Consider the following 21,116-nt stretch of genomic DNA (forward strand, 5'->3'; position numbering starts at 1 on the left):
AAAATAGAGGTTAACAAAATGGTTGAGGCCACTTAACTAAGTGTGCTACATCTTTCATGTTGAACTAGATCTATACTTCTTAAGAATCTAACAATGATCCTCAAAGTAGTTTAATGAATAATCACTTTTGTTTTATCACTCCCCATTAAATATCACCAATTGCTGGTGTTAACAAATTAGTGTATTGGTTTTATTTAATGTATCTATATGGTCCACAATCGCTGGAAGGCAACTGGAGTTTTACAAGCTGGATGAGAGATTGTAAAAAGTGCACTGGATTTAATTGTTAGCAGAAACTTATTATCAGTCATTAAAAGGGAATTGATCAAATTGTTCTGTTTTATCTGAAGGAGAGTAGGGTAGGGGTTAGGGGGCAAAGAATAGCCCTACAGGAAGGGATTCCTAACCAATTTGGGATTCACATCAAAATGCCTGATTCATGGTGTTTGACTTCCCTCACATTTAGAGTTCTAAATTGTTTTTTTGTATTTATTAGTTTATTACGGCAATACTCCTATAAATTACTTACAAAAAGAATAGAACATTACAAACATAAAATCAAGTAAATTATTAAAACACAAATTTCATATTACATAATTTCTTTAGATAACATCTTATTGTACAAAACACATCAAAATAAAGCATTTCTGCTAAACTCTGTTGAGAATGTGCTTGAAACAATATCACATTTAAAAAATCTACAATGTAGTGAAATATCCTCAATCATACATTTCCATCCAATTGAAAGACCACAGTACCCTCTACTACACAAATGCACATTACCAAAACATTGATACAAATAATGAAAATTCAGCCCCATACGTAATTTAAAAATCTCACTTCTCATGCTAGGATTGGGTAATTTCTCTAGATATGGGATTTTTTGTCTTCTTTAAATGTTAAATACCCTTAACACTGCCTGCTTAACATTTACATAATCAACAGTTCTTAGCTGTAATACCATTGCGGACTAAGATTTCAGCTCAAACTTTGTGCACAATAAAGGGGCTTCCAGGTTTACACAGACAAAATTATGATTCCCTTTTATGCTGGACAAACATTTCTTTACAGTTTTCAATTTAATAATTCAAGTACACAGAAACAAAGTGATATTTTGTTACTGGTAGATAGCAGCAATGTATTCCAATATTGTAACGTTTGTTAGGAAGCTAGGTCCAACCATGGATTAGTTGCACTCAAGTCTTCAGAATTGAAGCATCGCTCCTCTTGGGAATGCAAACAACTATTTCAAGCACCACTCTGTACACCTGTTCCAAGCTGAGAAAGCCATTCAGACATAATACCCCTACATCATAAAGTACATGGGGGTAGGACCTTCGCATGATGTGCCTTCATTAACAATATCATAAAATGTCCACCATAGTTATTATTACATCTACATAAACCATTACTGTTGACATGGCTCTCATTTCTCATAAGTTGTGATGCTTCCGCATTTTAATTTTTTTCAAATTTAACACCTATGCACGTATAGTTGCTCACCTTAAGTTTGACATTCTCCAAAACAAGTATATTAGCTACTCTTTTCACCAAATGCTAGAGCTTTTATTTTATTTAAATTTACTATTAATAAACTTTGCCTGCAGTACCAATCAAATGCCTGTAGCTTTCCTTGAAAAACAATGAGCTTTTGATACATTAAAAACAGATCATCACTATCCAGCTGGCACGGGATATAATCGCTCCTAGTTTTGGCAAGCATAAATTTACACCAGCCAACACTGCAGTTAGACTGGCTTAAATTAGAGAATAAGGTAGGGGCTAATACACATCCCTGCCATAGACGATTTTCATCCAATAAGAATCCTTCATTATGTATTCCTACCATAAGCAGTTAGCAAATTATTGCTTTAAAATTGCCAATACAAAAAAGGGGATGGGAGTTTTCAACAGCTTTTCCCATTAAATATTGCAATCTACCAAGTCAAATGCTGCTCTAAACTCTGTGAATCACCAACCATACACCAAATACATTTTCCTTTTTGGTCAATTGCTGGGAGCAGGCATTTCCTTCTACTGAATGTTTTAGCTTTTCTAAAAACAATTTTGAGTAGACTTTAACTTCTATAATAATTAAGCTAATTAGAGAGTAATTTTTTGGCAGCGTAGTTTTGCCCTTTTTTAAATATTTGCTTCATTAGTGCACCTGTCGAAAAGGAGAGGATTTTTTTTTTAATTGGAAAAACAGCATGAAATTCACCATCACAATACAATACATTAATATCAACAACACAAACGACCAACGCTAATAAAAGCACAGGATGCCCAGAGAATATCCCTAACAGATATTAAAAGTCGATATATAAATACATTTAATCAAATCCCGTCCCCTGCCACCCCATCCATTTCCCTTAGCTTGCTAAAAATAGTGTCCATAATTTGCAGAATTTTCTCGTAGTGCCCAGAGAGTACATTCAATTTTTTCTATACCTAGTACGTGCCATAGTCGCTGGTACCATCCGGAGTGTGCAGGAATACGGGGGATTCTCCAGTGAGTTAATATGTTCTGAACTGCTGTGCCAAGTGCTATAGCTATCAGCTTCCCACGCCTAGATTTCAATGGGTAAGTGAGCGGGTTGGGCACCCCCAATAGGATATAAGCAGGGAGCCTAGGGATTTCAGTGTCGAGGTGCTTGTCCACGTCATCTAGAATGTGCTTCCAATAGACCTGAAGATATTTGCAGTCCCATAATAAGTGGATCAGTGTGCCTCTCTTCCCACAACCCCGCCAACAGTCAGGACTTTGCGCCGGGTCAGTTTGGTGGAGCCTCACCGGTGTGTAATACCAGTGATAAACCAGCTTGGTAAGTGTCTCAGTGAGGCCAATGTGTGTTGCTGTATGACGCGCCCGATAGCAAGCACCCTCCCACTTTACAAGGCTAAGGGAACGACCCAGATCTCCCTCCCAGCGCGCGCGCACCCGCATGGTGAGTGTGGGTGTATCTAGACAGAAGCATCTTATAGAGGTCTGAGATTAACTTCTTGTCGGAAGTTCGCGTGATGAGCCAGCATTCGAATGAGGTGAGGAGTCTAGTGGCCTGGGATCGGTTTTCAGGGTGCATGGCCCAGTGTCTAACTTGTAAGTAGTGCATACATTTGGATTCCGGGAGGCCATAGTCTGCACGAAGCTGCGAGAAGGGGATGATGTCTCCCTTGGCGAACAAGAGACCTAGTGCTCAACAACCGGCTTCCCGCCACAAGCGGTAGGGCTGATGGCTCATCCCTGGGCCAAAGTCAGGATTGTCCACCAATGATGTGAGTGGAGATGGGAAAGTCGTAAGGCTATGACGTATGTTGGTCCGGTCACAGACCGTGAGAAGTGAGCAAGTCACTTCGGAGGCATAAAGATTGGGAGGGCGGTGGGTCTTCGAGAGGAAGGGTAATTTAATGAGAGACGTGACGGCCATGGCTCGGTCTTGAAAGTGCCAATGTTTTTCAGATTCAGCCCGGCTCCACTCTACCAAGTATCGGAGCTGTGTGGCGTAGTAATACAGCGTGAGATCCGGGACCCCCAAGCCACCCTCGTGGGGCAGGAGAAATCCAACCGTCCGTTTGAGTCGTGGTTTACGCCCTTGCCAGATAAAATGGGAAAGCTCCGACTGCACCCTATGAAGCCATCCGGTTGGGGGCGGCAGGGGAAGTGTCTGAAATAAATAGAGAGTTTTGGGGAGTATTGTCATCTTGATAGCTGCCACTCTCCCCAGCCATGAGATCTGATGGAGTTTCCACCTCTGCAGCTTGGTGCGGATGTGAGAGTGAAGGAGGGAGTAGTTAGAGGTACGCATGGCCTGTAAGGCCGGGGCTAGTTGTACACCCAGATAGGGGACGGGATCCGCTGACCACTGCCGGGGATAGCGAGCCAGCAGGGCCTCCAGCTCCTGGGGTGACAGGGAGAGATTCATCGCTGTAGATCTGATCAGGTTAACCTTAAACCCTGAGGCGTCAGCAAAGACGTTTAGTTCCTCCATAACAGGCCCCAGCGTCTGCTCAGGGTTCTGTAGGGTGACGATCACATCGTCGGCGTAGAGGATGATGAAGTGCGTGTCCCCTCCAAAGCGGATGCCCGTAATCCGAGGGCAATCTCTAACCCTCTGAGCCAAGGCTCCATATAGAGCGAAGAGCAGGGGTGACAAAGGGCATCCCTGCCGTGTGCCTCTATTGATAGGGAATGGGGTAGAGGTGTGCCCGTTGATCCGTGGTGGTGGGCAACCTGTAAGAGTTAAAAATGTGTGTCCGCATTTTTGCCCCAACGCCGAAACTGGCCAACGTTTGTTCAAGATACGGCCAGTTGACCCTATCGCTTCTATGGCAAGGAGCATATATTTCCCGGGGATGCGAGAGGCCTTCTCTATGAGGTGCGCGAAACGTTTTGTATTGTCGCTGGTCTGTCGCTGCGGGATAAATCCGGCCTGGTCGGGATCCACTATCCCCTGCATGTAGGGTGCAAGCCTGCTAGCCAAGATGGCGGTATAAAGTTTCAGATCTACGTTTAAGAGGGAGATTGGCCGGTATGACCCACACTCTGACTTGTCCTTCCCTGGCTTAGGGATAACAGCTATCGCCGCTTCTAACATGGAGGCTGGGATCGCCCCAGTCGTTGCAAAGGAATTGAAAAGCCCGGTGAGCAAGGGGGCAAGGGTCGAGCAGAACTGCTTATAGAAAGCAGGGGTGTAGCCATCTGGGCTGGGTGACTAGCCCAATTTCAAGCGGGAGATGGCCGCAATTACCTCCTCCTGGTCTGATTTCCCTCTCAATATGAGCCGCTTGATCTGGTGTCAAGGCGGGAAGATGGGCCTGAGCGAGGTACGTCTCAATGTCGGCTCCATCAAGAGGTTGTGCATCATAAAGTTGAGCATGGAAATTACCAATGGTCTTGGCAATAGCCGTGTCCTCCGAATGTAGTTCCCCCGCATTGTCTCGGATTTCCCGGACACCTTCACACAGTCGCTCCCAGAGTCTATTTGCTAGGAGACGGCTGCACTTGTCCCCTCCCGTGTAGAAAGAATGGCGTAGCTGCATCGCTGCATATTCTGCCTTGTCACGGTCGATGGCTGCCAATTGTGCCCGGGCAACCATCAGCTGCCGCCATATGCCCCAGTATGCTGGTGCATCTGCTCCAGTTCCCGTACCTTCTGGGTCAGATCATCCCTCTTTGTTTTGCGGTCCGCATTGTCTGCGGATAAGATGGTGATGGCCTCTCCTCGGATAACTGCTTTGAGAGCCTCCCATCGCGTAGAAAGGGCAGTATCTGGGTTATCGTTATGTGCGAGGAAGTCCTCTAGGGCGTTTTGTAGTTGGGCCACTGTGTCAGGTCTGTGCAGTAGAGCATCTCGGAGGCGCCAATGTCGGGCCGTTGAAGGTGTGGGAGGGCTAGAACAACTTTCATCAGGGCATGATCGGAAAGGGCAGCCGTCAGAATGTCAGTTGAGAGAAGGGCATCACGCAGTGCCTTAGAGCCCAGGAAATAATCTAGCCTAGCATAAGTTTTGTGGACGTTGGAGTAGTATGAGAAGGCTCGGGACCGGGGGTGTTGGTGTCTCCAGAGATCTGTGAGATCTAGATCACTTAGTCTGGAGAGACCCGCGGGTGAAAGGGCGCCCACCTGACTTTTAAGCTTCGCTGACATATCTAAGTCGTTGTCGAACAACAGGTTAAGATCCCCCATATCAAAATAAGACGGTCGTGTGTTGTCATAACCTCAGTAAGGGTTTCGTGCAGAAAACGTTCCTGACCTTCATTAGGTGCATATATGGACCCCACATGCAAAACATGGCCCCCCCACGAGAAACTGGCAAGTGAGCAGTCTACCCTTTATCTCCACCCCTTTCTGTAGCACCTTCCCCTGGAGAGCCCTAGAGACCAGAATCCCTACCCCTGCCGTCTTGGTTAACTTGGAGAAGATTTGAGTCGGGAAAGCACGGGACCTAAGACGGTGGCAGTCCTTAGCGAGGAGGTGTGTCTCTTGAAGGATGTAGATGTCTGCCTTTGTGCTCTCTAGGTAGGAGAGAAGAGATCTGCGTTTGATGGGATTATTAAGCCCTCTCACATTGAGCGTGAGTATCTTAACGGAAGCCCCTCGCATCTAGTGTCCGACAGTAGGTTGATGCCGAGCAGGGGCAGCAAGATAGCGTGGACCCCACAGCGCCAGCGCAGGTGATAGAAGATTATGGCACCCCTTGGACTGTGTCCCCCCCAAAAGAAAGGAATAGATAGCGAAAAAGAACAGAAAGAAGAACAGAGCAAGAACCCACAAACGATAAGCCCAGAGAACTAAGGCACAACAGGTGCCAGTGAGAGTCTTGAGTTCAGTCATTAGTCCGTCATCCAGGGATGACCAGTAAAGAAGTCTACGGGGATGTGGAGTGGCCTATGGGAACCCCAACCCCCTCCCCCCAACCCGGACAGCGGCAAAACACAAAGGAAATAGCATAGTGGACAGGCACAGTCATTTGCCGATGTCTTTGCCAGGGCGCCGGGCAGAGCCTTCAGAGTGGCCTGCTGCTCTTGCTTGACCACTAGCGGGTCTGGCCGTCAGATGTTTCACCGCCACCAATGCTGCGGTCTCCATTTTGGGCGGTCGTTGCTGGGCCTGGAGCGGTGCATTCGTCGTCCTCTGTATCCTCTGGAAGAGAGATCCCCAGTAATTTGCTGGCCTCAGACAGGGAACGAAGCTGGAATAGTTTCCCATCGTGCCGGAAGACGAGGCGGAATGGATGTCCCCAGGAGTAGGTGATGTTTCGCTGGCACATAACCTCTGTGATGGGCCGGAAAGTCCTACGCTTCTGGAGTGGGATGGCAGCCAGATCTTGGGAGACGGCCGGCGACTGGTTGCGGAAGGTGATCCGTTGAAGCAGTCTGGCTTTACGTAGGATCTCTTCCTTAGTGCGGAAGTCCTGGACGCAGACCAGGATGTCTGCCAGGGGCGCCGACGGTGCCCTCGGTGGGCCCACCCTATGAGCTCTACCCAGTTTCAGGTCAGAGTCCGGCGGATTGCCCAAGATGTGGTTAAAGAGTGCACGTACGTATCCAAAAATGTCCCCGGCCTCCTCATCGGTGCCCACTCCCCGGATGCGTATGTTGTGACGGCGAGAGTGGTTTTCGAGATCTTCTAGGTGGGATTGGACATCTACCTGCTGCTCGTGGATGTGGAGAACTTCCTGTTGCATGGCCACCAATTCGGTGTCACGAGCGTCGCTTTTGTCTTCCAAGGACGCCGCCTTCTCACCGATGTCATCAACATCTTTGCGTATGTCCTTTATATCCGCTAGAGGTCTCGTTTCACCATCTGCAGATCATCGTGCAAGGCTGCAAACAGGGATTCCAGGAAGGCCCACGTCACCGGTTTGTCCTCAGCAGTGGTCATTTGTGTCGCCATGCCCTGCCGGCCAGGAGTTGTCTGGCCGCCGCTCTGCACACGGGCAAAGAGGTCCTTAAGGGGGTTCTCCTTCGTGGCCGATTTGTCTCTCTTGCCCCGGGATGAGGACATGCTACGCTCCCCACACCGCGTTGGGCCCGTCAGTCGTGTAGCAGAGAACGTGGTGACCCGCTATGTCTACGCTCCACCCAGCCACGGTGGACACACGTCGGGCAGCAAGATGTCCAATGGAGCTCCGCGGGGCCCCTCCGTTGTAACGGGGTGTTGCCGCCCTCGGGCTTTCAGGATGGCGCAGTATGTACCCGGCTGCCACAAGTGCTCCAAACCATACTTCGTATGTCCCCCCCAGCAGGATGCAAAGGGGGCGCGAGGAGAACTCAGGGCCGAGAGGCACCAGGGTCCGCAGGACTCCAAAGAGCAGGGGTTCCTGGGAGCGTGTGGTATGGAAGTCGGGGGCCTCACCAAGCAGGAACCTGGGCCCGGGAGTCCGTCCTGCAGTTGCAAGATGAGCAGGGGTGATAGGCCCGCTCCGGGCAGCTACAGCTCCAAAGTCACTGCTTCTCGTGGACTGGTCGTCTCTCAAGCAAGGCCCTCCGGGGGCTCCAGGTGACAGGGGCCGGCGCAAGGAAGTGGGGCAGCAAAACTCATCGCCGCTGGTTTCAAAGCGTCTCGCGTGCCGATGGCCGGTGTATCTTCAGATCCTGACTCCCTGCGGAAGCAGCCGCATTCCCCGGGCGCGCCTCGACTAGGCCGCCTCACCGCACCGGGCCTGTGCTTTGGGCTGCTGCCGGTCACCGTCACTGCTGCTTGCTGGCCCCAAACAGCCACACCGTAGCTTGTGTCGCAGCGCCGTCGGCTCCGATCCCAACGGCCACGGCAGCATCTCCCCCAACAACTCGCTCATGTCAGAGGGGCAGGCCCGGCCCGGGCCAGGAGCCGCAGGAATGCTCGCCGGGGGTCTCAGGAAATTCGGCAGAGGGATCGCCGGGCGTCACCAGGCAGTTCAGGGCTCAAATCTGCCGTCACTGATGTGATTAAAGGCCGATGCTGGTGCTTATGGTGCGGCGGGTGGAGGACAGAAGGCAGGACACGTCCTAACTCTCTTCCATCTTGGCCACGCCCCTTCCCTTTCTTATGACATGGTCCCCAGGGATATGCTATGGCCATCCTTAAAGGAACTTGGGGTTCCAGGTGCCCTTTTTGCCCATATAATTAGCCTTCCCCAGAGCAATTTGGCCAGGATTGCTGGAGTCCTGGAGGGCAACTGACTGATAGAATCCCATTAAATAGGGGAGTGAAGCCCTCTTTTCCCTATACGCCAACAAAGTAGTGGAGACTCTTTTACAAGGGAACATAGATGCACCTAAATTGGATGAGTATTTTGAAAAAACAAGACACACCAGGCTACGTGCACAGATAAATTAACAAAAAGCTAAGCAACTCTAGAGACACAGCAGTAAATAGATACAAATATGTAAAGAGATTTTTTATAAAACTGTATTTTTATTAATGTTCTTTTTGTTTTTGTTATTTTTTTGTATATAAAGGATAAATTAATTTTATATGTGTAGCTAATCTAGATCTAGACAGCCTATATTTATCATTCTATATATCGTATATCTGGCAATGAACATGAAATTATCATTGTCTGAGCCGTAGCATGAACATTTAATCCTAAATTCTAATCCTGGGGGGTCATGAGCAATACCGGTCTTTCACCTTAACTGGGGTGCACTTCATAGTGTAGTGTTGGTCTACATTTCAGTTTTTTCTTAGCTGTATTCAGTAGCAATAAGATGCATTTTGTATCCCGTTCGAGACAGTATTCAAAGCCATTGATATACACTTCAAGATGGCCGCGATATTCTCATTTAACATTTAGAGAATTAACATGCGCCTTCTAATCACGTCATAGTTAGGGGCTCGCCGCGTATGTTGAACCATATAAATTACACAACATGGCGGTCGTTCATTTCCCTACAGCGCTAGAAGTAAGGCAGACTCGAACATCCACACTCCTTTTTTTCGGTATGTACTATTCAGTTTGTCTATCGTTATTTGTTTAGAGAGGTATCTAGCGCTTTTCAATTACGTTTAGTTAGGAGTTCGTGTTGTGTGTCAAATTATATAAATTGTAAATCATGGTTGGCATCTACTACCTTATAGTGCCAGATTTAAGGTGGCGTTTACTATCTTGAAGCGCTGGATTTAAGTTAGTTTTTAACTTTTACTTTTATATTTTTGTTTTGTTCATGGATATTGGTCGGGACCATGAGTATATATATATATACCTTGTTACTCCCTGTCTGTTTCCATGCTATGGGAATCGGAATCTATGATCTTTGTTAATCCACATTAGTAACTGGTGTTGTATTTCAGTTTTTTTAGTGCATAAAGTTAAAAAACGAGCCCCTTAGATAGTCAACATATATTTAGTTACTCTTGCAAGTAACTTCATGTGTGGCTTTCACTTCAGTTATAGTTTAGGGCCACAAAATTTTTTTTTTGCTAAAGATAACAATTCAGGTCTTTATATATTTATGCCCTTCATATTGGATAGAATGTTAAGTATCTCGTATATGTCATGAATCTCATGTTTTATTCGTAGAAGATATCGTGAACGCCATACGATCCGTATCACAGGAATCGAGGCACAAGGTGCATTTCTATTCTATCACAGCGTGTGACACTATTTTAAACCTACCAGTGGATCTGGGATGTCAGACGAGTCATACCACTAATACTTGAGATTATGGTGGATATTTAATAAACTGCAGCTGAGAATCCATTGGGAATTTAGTCACAGTTGTTAATATTGGGTATGTATGATTAGTCATTTTCATTCTCAATTAAAATCATGAATAAGACACCCTGTTGCTATTCAGTGAAGTTCCCCATTGTAAAGTAGCCGTAATACGGTTATTATGGGCATTAGATATAATTGTGAGGTAGAGTTTTCATTATTCATTATAGGAATTCTACTAGTTCCCTCTTTCCACTATCAGTGTTCCCTTTATTCATAAAGGCCAGTAGTCTATTATATAATCAAACCTCTATTGATAATCACTTAAAGAAATATTTGTCTTTATTCTTGACTTTATAGTTCTTCTTTTCAAATATCATGTGACATTAGCAAATCTGAAATAAGAGGAAGTAAATAGAAAACTTGCTATAATAGCAATTTATGTTATTTTTACAGAATCTCATATCCATTGAACCTGTATGAAATTTTAAAGTAATTCCATCTAGACAATCTACCTAGTCACGTGACAGCACTTATCAGTTACGGTAAGAGTTTGTGTAACATACTAGCGTTTCATCATTCTTTTCATCAGTTGGTTAGTTATGATATATGTGACATCTCATTCATCTTTCTTTTTCTCTTTCAAGAACACTAAAATATCACTTGTTCCATGATTAAGGAATTTCTTGCTAATTTTATTTCTTTCTGTACATGATTAGTATACCTTGATGTTTTCATTTGTTAGTTTACTTCTTTAAAATTAGAGGCTTCACGACGTTACTCAAATCGAGTTTTCTCAGACATGTTCAGTGTATGTTTCTGTTTTACATATAAAATTATCCCCACCCGTTTGAGTTGTCTTTTAGATTTGCTAATTAACTTGCTAAAAAAGCATTGTAACTCTATAGCGGAATCATGTTTATGGATAAAAAACTGTTTTCTATTTTTTTCTCCAAAAAAAATTCTCTTTTCCTTTTTTAGTAATCACTGACAAGAATATCCTGAAGAAGGCTTTGCCGAAATGCGTCGATATTTCGTGCACTTGTCCAGTGTTATTTGTCATTGAATTGGTTTTTACCATTTGTTTCAGTCATTAATTCATGTGATGATTTCTAATTGTATGATTATTGATTATTTTATGTATGTGTATTCTATAACAAATTCATCTTTTGATTGAACATCAATAGCTACACATATAAAATTAATTTATCTTTTATATACAAAAAAATTACAAAAACAAAAAGAACATTAATAAAAATACAGTTTTATAAAAAATCTCTTTACATATTTGTATCTATTTACTGCTGTGTCTCTAGAGTTGCTTAGCTTTTTGTTAATTTATCTGTGCAGGTAGCCTGGTGTGTCTTGTTTTTTCAAAATATTGAATTCCTTGCTAAGGCTTATCCTTTCTGCAGGGGACCCCATTCATTTTCCAACCTAAATTGGATGAGGCCAGGGTGCCTGCATTCTTATTCGCTGATGACACCCTTTTAATCTCTCAGACTCTGATGGGCCTTTAAAAGCTTTAGTAAATTTTAATGCTTTTTGCTCATCTGAGGGCCTTGAGATTAATATTTCAAAAACTAACTTTATGACAGTCAGACCATACTAAACATTTAAGCCTGCTTTGTACCTGGCTAACGAAAAACTTGGACGAGTCTCCAGAATTGAGTATTTGGGTATAATGCTTGGTAGCAGATTATCATGGTGTTCACATATCGAGAAGAGGACTGTGATATAACATCAAGACTCAGCTATTTAAAGGAGGTTCCTGGGAACTGCTACGCGAGCCTTGAAGTGAAAGACCATCTATAAAATGAGCCAAAGCCACCCTATTTATATTAGGAGAGAAATTATAAAAAATTCTAAAAATATTCTAAAAAGATAATATCAATGTTCATCCTTAGAGGTGTTTAATTTCTCTGTTCTAAGGTATTTCCCAGAGCTAAGAGTATTCCTTACACTCTGATCATGAGTCTGCCATGCCAAAAGTGTTGCTGCAAAGTCACTCTCTTTGTATATTTTTTGCAGCTAATTAGAGTTTTGTACATTAGTCAAAATAAAAGTCCAGAAGAGCCAATTTTGCTTCTTCTAATGCTTTCCTATTCTCTTCTAATTCCAACCTCAAAAATTAATTATATTTATCATTAATTTGGCTAGTCAATAAAACTCCATCCACTTTCAAAACTTTAAAATGAGCTGGATATAGATATGAAAAAAGCACGCAGAGAACATTTCATGGCATCCCATACCATGCTTATAGATGCTCTACTCTTTTTACTTAAAAAAATCCTTTCAATTCCCACTTAACATGCTCCAATCCTGCTCTCATCTGCCAAATACATTTTATTAATCACCTATCTTTGTCGTTTGGGCACCCATTTTCTCCCCATTATCCCATGCTCCCAATCCCAGTTCAGAATGGTAAGAAAACCCATTCGGTATCATATTTATATGTTTAAACCTAACTGTAGATGAGGTAAAAAGAAATCAATACACATCACAGTTTTGTAGCTACCAGAGAAGCAAGTAAACTCCTTTCTATATGGAAACGCCATTCTCCAGGAATTAGTTAGTCCATAAATTCTTGTAAACTCCCCAAGGACTTTCGCTGTCTCAGGTTTGCACTGCTTCTTATTGCTCATATTATTATCTAACCCGGGCTTTTGCAGAAAATTAAAATCACATCCTATAATGATTTCCCATTCAACTGTGGCTAATGATTGACACAGCCTACAAAAAGGACCTGGGTCATCCTCAATGAGTGCACTGACATTTACTAATGTCAATTGTAAAGAGCTTATTGAACATTTCACCCAGCACTATTGCCCTCCCGTATTGGCATGCCATGTATGTATATTAATTTCACATTCTTGTTAATATAAATCGCTACCACTCTGTTGGCCACACCACCTGAGGAAAAGCATTTAACCCCACCACAGCTTTAAACATAAGAAACTTGTTTAACTTATTCAAGGTGATATGGGCCTCTTGCAGGAAAATTTCTGTCAGATTATGCCCCTTAATCCAAGTTTCTATCGCCTGCTTTTTCCTCCATTATTCAATCTATTAATGTAAAATGAAAGACCTTGCGCCATAACCTCATTTTCACAAAATCCATATAGATATTAACTTGTGGCATACTAATATTTGTCTAAATAACTTCCTCTGTGCAAATCCACAAACAATCACAACCGGTCGTAGATCATCCGCTCTCTAACAAATACAATAAATCTGCCCTCAAATAAATACAATAAAGAGAAAAGTGAATCGTAATATAGCAGCAATAAACAATCCCCTCAAAGCACACCCTCTTACCCGACTGATAAGCAGCGAAAAATGTAAACCTTGTAAAGTGTAGAAAGATTGTGCAATCCTAATCAGCCCAATCAACTCTCACTTGGTTTTCATTCTTCACCTTGCATAGCTACCCTGCTAACTGCATCTAACTAGGCTCCTCTCAGGTTATTAAAGTCATTTTCCAAAATCTTATAATAAAATATATATTCTTTACCACCTTTTTCTCAATGCACACCCCAACACCTACAATCCTCCACCCATCCACCCCCTTGCCATAGCAGGAGAATCATCCCTCCTCCCACCCCAAGCGCCCTCCCCTATACCCTGGGGCAACCAACACCATGACAGGGTGTTATCAATATTCAATTTCTGGCAGAGATCCCAGCCCCCTCAAACAACACCCACATTTCTCCTTACATCAAGCCCACTCTGTGTTAAGCACCCATTGTTTGACAGTTTCTATACGCAAAACAGAACAAGTGACCCTCAAACTTCTCACAGCTCAAACAGGAAAGGAATCTGATTTATCTCAGCCAAGAAGGCTTGTGCCTCTACTGCCCGTGAAAACAGACAAAAACATCCTTTATGCAATACTTTTAACTCTGCCATTTGGCCTATTGAGGCCTGGCCACTGCCGTCTAAAATGGCACAATCATTCTCTTAAATTCCCTCTGATGCTAACCTGTTTCAAATGTTATATCAGAGAACAGCCGAAAAGTACATTCATTTTCCATAGCAAAAGATTTCTCCTTGATGGTTTTAAGCAGTTCTTTTCTTTAATCTGATAGTCCACAAAGTTAACGAAGATACTACAAGGGAATTTAGCTTTAGACAGATAGTCAAATCCTATGAAAATTCTGGGAGGACATAGGACTTTAACAGAGACTCCACATAAGCAATTGGCCCCACTTACTTTCGGGGAACCCAACAATTCTGAGGTTTGATCATCTAGAATGGTTATCCATTTGCTCCTGCTTTTAAAAAAGGAGCTTAATCTGTTTCTCAAAGTGCAACTGAAGAGGGAAATTAATTGACCTGTCCTAGTAAACCATTTAAAGAATGGTATAAGCATATTCACCGACCAATCAATATTCAACTTAATTACCAAAGGTGAATATATCTATCAGTTGAAAATCACACAGGTAAACCACAGGTGCATTGGGGAGCCCAGAAGTACTACATAGATCACTCAAAATGTCTTCCCTAATTCTTCAGGGATATGGCACCAAAGTGACAACTGGATATTCAACCCATGGACCACTAACTTCCAATATCCCCTACTATCTTTAGTATTTACAGCTGAAGACGTGCAACCCCAACATTTACTAAAATACTCTTCTATTTTGACACAATAACTATTCATGTTGTTATTTCTAGCCCAAATATAACTTATCCTTGCCTTGTGATTATTAACTCTTTTTGAAATGATATGCATGTTCCTTAAATACTCTTTTAAGCTTCGCAAAAAAAGTCAAATCAACATTTTTCCTGAGTATATATTAGCCCTTGCTCCTTCATTTAAACCTGGCACAACACTATCTCAACTTTCAAACATGCCACCACTTATTCAATCATTCTGCATTATCCCCGACCAGTTACCAGTTTGTTTTCAATAAACCTCTGCTTGAAATTGCATTAACTGTAAAGATGGTCTTCATCAATATTATTGTTAAACGCCATGGAAAATCAACATTCACAGCTAAAAACTTTTACCTCAAAGACGTGAAGTTCACCTGGGTAGAACCTGTAGGGGGAAATGATCACTTCCATCCAGGGTTAATATTTTAAAGTCACACGCCAAATCAATGCACCATAATACAATAAAGACATATTTGACAGGACACAACTGCACGCCATGTCGGAATGTCTGTGCCACAGAAGAGTCCTCTGAGAAATACTCATGTAAGCAAACCAATCCAAAAGAGGCCAGTCAGTTGTGTATCATTCATATCATTTGTTAATTTAGAAAATATCTGTAGGTTAAAGTCCCCTAAGAATAAAACTCCAGTGTTAGGAAAGGATGACTTCTCTCAGTTAGGTTTTAGACTCCCTTAAGCCTCCAAATTAAATTCTTGTTGAAAATACACATTTATAATTATTAGACCCAATATTCATTGCTTCTTGGGCTATAGCTCCTAATTTCTTCTACATTCCTGTGAATTGTTGATAAAATTATGGTCAGCAACTCCCTAGGGACGTGACCGCGTGGATTTTTAAATGCATGCAAGAACAATGTGATAAATCCATCTATATCCGGATTGTCTCACATCCATGTCTCTTGAAATGCCTATTTATCTTATTTGGCTAGACCTCCTCAAAGTAACCCTTTCTAAGTACACCCTTAGCCCAAGAATATTCAAGAAGGTTGCATGAAAAATGTACCTGCTTGTAAACATCACTTTTGTTCTCCACACCATCCAGTTGACACATCTTTATCAAGGAATACAAATCTGTTTGAGAGCACTGGATACAAAAACTGGTGAGGGGCACAATTTAGTGTGACTACTATTCTGAGATCATCTACTATTCTGAGATATTTTTCCATATCAGCCCTGAGCATTTTTCTAGTAGTATGTCTTCCTGCGAGTAAAACTTGATTATTCCATAAACCACTTGGTTAGGCAACCCATTTCTGTGTGTGGGAGGTTTAACAATCTCAAACTCAGACAGGACATCTACCCCCAGCTCAGAAACTTCTGTTATAATTATATAATCAACTCTTTTACTTAAGTACAGTGGAAGATGACCTTCATAACTTCTTTGCCTATCTTACTGCTGAAGCCCACAAGATCCATATCTATAGCTCTCACAGCTTTTAAACAGGTCTTCATTTTTTACCCGACTACTTGTACCAAAGTACACTATTATGTATATTCTTCTTACTGAGTTCCACTTCCTGTTTAGAGGGTTTTCAGAAAGGATGTACTTCATGCTGTCTTCATTAGAGGAGAGGGCTTTGGATTCAGATGAAGTTTTCCTGTTTCCTTGCTCACATTTTGACAAGGGTTTCTTTATTACAGGATTAACAATGATCCCGGTAAGGGGGCAAGGATGCATTCTCTTATTTACATTTGCTACCTTTATTACACGTTTCGCCTTAGAGCATACACAACCCTTTTGAGATGCGTTTGCAGATCCATTCTGCTCTACCCATATCCAATGTAAGTTTTCCTTCCTAGCTATCTTAAAACTAATACATCTTAAGTATTTTGGGGTTTGTGGTTCTAATGCCCCTCTGCCTAAAACCGAAGCAAAAAGCATAATTAGCATTGGTACAATAACAATGATTCCTCCTCCTTATCAACACTGGAAATATATTCTGATGGAAATTGGTAGATACTTCCTGATTGAATGCAGCTATAGGGACTTCAACCTGTGGAAATGTCTCACTCTTTTGAACTTCGTCAACTTGTCTATGTTCAGCAAGCACTCCGTTATAACTAAAGTTGGAAAACATTGCTTTTAAATAGCCAGTATGGAATTTGATGACAGTAATTGCATATAAAGTTTCAAAATTCCATGTTGCATAAAAAATAAAAGATCAAGCATTAATCTTGAAGGCATCTTTGATGTATTTTATTCTGAAACGTTAAGGGTGTTGACACTTCCTGATAAGCATGACACTGCACCCTTTTACTCTCCCTCAAGTTTGAGAGGCACACAAACATGGAGATGTTCAGGTCTGAGAGCTTTAGACACTCCAAAAGTGATATTCCAGTGCTCACACCCAGCAAGGGAGAGAGCCAGTGCTCTTTCTGGTTAAAATCCAGATGCTTACTATCCCCATTTGCGTTGGATTCAGTTCAGATCTAAATCTAGATGACCAGTTCCTTACTCCTCATTCTCGCAGTACGAAACCTTTGATGAGGGCTAAAATTGGAAGGCCATGGAAGCCAATGCCTTAGTTTTATTGACTCTTTTAAAATGCTTATTCACATAATGTCTTATATAAGCCATTTGAAGATCCTCCACATTAAGGTGAACCTTTTGTAAGGATTCATCTGAATGGCAGGATTGTGGAAGCTCTCGTCTTTAAAGAGCTGCTCCACTGATATGTCTAGACTGAAGCCCAATTCAAGGGTGCTTTGGATTTTCCTTGGGTGAAATTCTCCTGAAATGTTTAATTGCCAGGACATGTTTTGGCTTGCTCTTCTTGGCCGTCCTTATAGCGGCCTTGGTGCAAACAAAATAACCCTGATTTGTTTAATTTAATTAAGTTAGTTTTGACACCTCAAAAGGTATCTCGTTCATTGACAATGATGGGTCAAGTGATAATAAAAAAGTCGACAAATGCCAGAAGAGATTACGAGATGAATTGAAAAATCGTTCAAAGACTCACATGCTTTCAAGTACGAAACTCGCCTGTTATTGAGTGCTATTAGTTATTAAGATAACAGTTTAATCATCAATCCCCATTAAAACTCATTCTTATAGAGTTTATGACATCTAGGAAATCTGTGGGGGTTGTTGAATTCCACTACCGCACCCAGATACTTGCCCTAACAAATAGTAATGGCTTAAGCAGCTAAGAATATCGTGTTTAGTTGATCTTATTTCATTTAACCACCCATTACGCAACAACACCTTGATGCACATTTTGCTGTCCATTTTCTTATTCTAGTTTTTAACATTGGTGACCAGGCTAGTATGGAGTGCTCAAACTCCTCCTGCTCTATAATCCAATGAACCTGTTCAGTCAATCAATCGATTGCCCCTTTATCCCAACTTAAGAGCAGGCATTAGCATTTTTTAAAAGTCATCATATGTCAAATCTACCTCAGTGCAACAAAATACAAGGTTACAGTTACTTCTTCGTTTATCAGAGCACGTTGCCCGGTCCCCACGCCTTGTATATCAGACCTGCGGCTGCTACAGCAATAACCCCAGTCTACTGCACCATGCTGTAATAAACCATCGAGATGATCCCCAGCCCAGCACCCCATGCAGCTGATCACCTCTGTGCTATGAAATAGCTATAATGAAGATGTGATGCAGTAAGGCTGAATAGCTAAGCTGCCACAACAAACAGAAATCAGGGAAGAGACCATCTAGAACAGTTAGTTTAAGTGTGCCATGCCCCTGGGGGAAAAAAACGGCCCAGTGGTCTTACGGACTAAAGACTGCAAATAGAGAAAATGTAGATTTTCCTCAGCTTTGATGGACAGAAAATCTGGATTTTATTAAAGACACAGAGAGCACGATAGTTCAAAGGTTCTGGAAAAATGGCTTGAATTGTTGAAGACAACAGACCAACAATCCTTGCCATCGTTCTCAAGGATATTGTTTCCATCAACAAAACTCTTCGAATCTCCTTTCTTTTCCTCTTTATTTTGTTCCATCAGCAATCTCAGCTAACCCTGAATTGTGTTTATCAAAAAAAAAAAATTGTATCTCTTGATTTTTCTCTGTTTACCACAAACCCGAGCTTCTCCAACAGTTTAACGCCAACCTTGTGTGACCCTCTACTCTCAGTGTGTCCTGATCCATAATTAAAATGTGATCCAAATATATAATCGGACAAATTCCTCTCTCCATCAAGAAGGCTAGCAAAGGATGAAGCATCTTTGTGAAACGCCATGGGGCTGAGGATAACCCGAAGGGGAGACAAACAAACTTACATAAATTTCCTTCCCACCTGAATCCTGGAAATCTCTGATGCTCTTTCCAAATTGGGATAGTCAAATAAGCGTCTTTCGAAGAGTCATCCAGTCTCCTGACTGTAACACATCCCTCAGCATATGCATTCCTTCCATCTTGAAATTATGGTACTACACCCAATTGTTTAATTGTTTCAAGTTTATAACTGATCTCATACCTTTTTCTTTCTTTTCCACAAGAAATATATTGCTCACAAAACCCGCACAGCAGTCCATTTCCTCTACAATGACACCTTTCTTTTCCAATTCTCTCACTTCCGTATCCACTAATTCTGTTAACTTTGAATTGAACCTTATTATATCCGGACACTGATACTGAACCGGTTCCTCTATGAAACGTATATGGTAACCAAAGAACTTCTGAAGAACCCACGGGTCCTTTGTTATCGCATTCCAATATTGATAAAATTATGCAAGTCTGCGGCCCAACTTTACATGGATAAAAAAAGGACCTTGACTTGTATGTTCCTCTAGTCCATCTATTTCCTCTGATATTGGCTCTCTGTCTTTGTGGATAAAAGTTTTCAGGTTGGTAACCACGCTGAGCCTGGTACTGATAGGGTCTGAACCCTCTAGAAAAAAGAGGTCCTTGTGATCCCTTGTCCACGGCCGGGGAATCAACCTCCAATTCACCCGGCCCCACCAAAAACACGACGATCAAATACTTTTTTGATCTCTCTGTGATTTTTGTAGAGAGCTGAATGCTCCAACATACTTAGACATTTCCTTAATAAATGCCTCTCCAAGTAACATCCCATTGGCCTCCAAGCCACCTTTATTTTTAGCTAACTCCGCTAATTCTGGATCATTTTTGAGAAGAATACCTTTCCTTCTCTCCACCGAAATAGCATGCGTTACCTAGCAAACAGACTGCCCTCTGAATCCACTCTCTCTATTGATCCACATCCAAAACTTTCTTTCCCACATAGGCCTCTTCGGCCGAGTCAAAGATTTTTGGGAGTGGTCCAGTCAAATCCAACAGCCTATCTTGACACATTCTTAGGCCTTTGTCCAGTCCTTTCCTCAGAGCACGACCACCTTTCCCAATGAATGCTATAATTTTAGCATCAAGATCAGGGGTCATGACTATTTTCTTAGCTAAATTAGGACGTGTACATTCAGAAAGTAGCCTCATCCTCACATCTTTTGGAATCTGTTTACTTAGCCACAATTCCACATATTTCGCCACATGCGGAGACGGACTCCATTCCGGAGCAAGAGGATGCTTCAACAACATTGGGTCAAACCTTGACTCTCAAAGGGGATCAGTCACCATGCCATGGCCATCCACCATGTCAGCAATTTTGCTGTCAAATGACTTATCTTTCTCAACAATTTCAACTTCAGAATCAAATTCAGAAGAGCAACTTAGCTCAATTTCTGCACTCCCTGAAGAATAATCACAAAGAATAGTAGTATGCCTTCTACTACTTTTAGTTCCTGATTCTGATATAAATGGACCTCTACAATGGTACCCTTGTGTGTCCTCGACACTACCATGTTTCGTACTGTTACGAAGACCACCATCTGCATATGCAGTTTTTGTTTTCTTATTTTTAAAACCATCAGCGTCCACATTTTTACACTTTCTACTAACTTTTCCTCCCTTTTTGATCACTGGTCCCTCACCTGCTGACCAAAAACGCTCTTCCTGGGAGGAGATACCTCTATTCTGAAATAGGTCATCAAACCTTTTCTCCATTTTTTTATCGAAATCAGTGGCAAACCTATTTAACATATTGCCAATTCTTTCCTCAATACTAATGTCTGCTTCTCTATTGACATTATCTTCAGTCATTTTAACGGACTAGGTAGTTTCTAAAAATCGACAATTTGCCACTTAAAATATCAACCAATATCTTCTGTCACAACAATTTGCCACTTAAAGTATCATCCAATCACTTGTGACACAACAACAGAATTTTCCAAAATAGAAAGTTCACCAAAAGCCTTGAAATCAACAATATCCAACTTACAATACCATCCGATATCTTTTCCCTTTATAAAACAACCTTTTACC

At 42.3% G+C, this 21,116-nt stretch overlaps 1 protein-coding gene across 1 annotated transcript in view; it reads right to left on the bottom strand.

Moving 5' to 3' along the window:
* The window catches only part of LOC146798068 (cytochrome P450 2G1-like), a 592,985-nt gene that overhangs the window by 276,207 nt on the left and 295,662 nt on the right, over positions 1–21,116 (bottom strand). The gene's annotated exons all lie outside the window — the stretch shown is intronic.

The sequence above is a fragment of the Triturus cristatus genome, chromosome 9 (assembly GCF_964204655.1).
Source record: "Triturus cristatus chromosome 9, aTriCri1.1, whole genome shotgun sequence".
Lineage (NCBI taxonomy): Eukaryota > Metazoa > Chordata > Amphibia > Caudata > Salamandridae > Triturus > Triturus cristatus.